Source organism: Sinocyclocheilus anshuiensis, unplaced genomic scaffold, assembly GCF_001515605.1.
Source record: "Sinocyclocheilus anshuiensis isolate Anshui unplaced genomic scaffold, SAMN03320099.WGS_v1.1 scaffold330, whole genome shotgun sequence".
In the NCBI taxonomy this organism is placed as follows: Eukaryota; Metazoa; Chordata; class Actinopteri; order Cypriniformes; family Cyprinidae; genus Sinocyclocheilus; species Sinocyclocheilus anshuiensis.
The window spans coordinates 1,629,370-1,629,942 of record NW_015547689.1 but is presented as its reverse complement, the minus strand read 5'-3'; positions in this window follow the sequence as shown (position 1 = coordinate 1,629,942).

The window sequence follows — 573 nt, the reverse complement described above, 5'->3', positions numbered from 1 at the left end:
CGTGTGACGGAAATGTTACGCCCCTTAACATACTGTGATGCCGTCTCCCAGCAGGATGAGACTCAGACCAGCTGCTCTGCTCGTGCACATCCCATCATCGGTTCTCTTTTAGCAGTTCAGTCAATGTACTGTTAGGAGTAACTGAATAACTCGGGATATTGGTTTATTTAGCGTCAGATGGAGTGTCAGGCACGTTTATAAACTGAATAATTTAAGTAATTTGTGGATTAGTGCGTACTGGAGACCCGAACCGTTTCAAACGATTCAGTTCGATTTGGTGAACTGGTTCGACCGGTTCACTAAGAAGATCTGGATAAATAGAACGATTCGTTCACGATCCGGACACTAGAACTGCCCAAAACTCGCGTTTGAATCATCAGTGGCAAATTCTTTAAATGAAAACGTACTTACAGACAGGATCAGGATCAGTAAACAGTCTGTACATTCACATCTGGATATTTGGGTTAAACTGTTCTGGAACAGTGTTGTAAATACAACTTAACCACTTATTTGTAGTCGTGTCCTCTTTTGGAAGACCAAACAAAGTAGTTTCGCTTTCACAACGAAAAACAC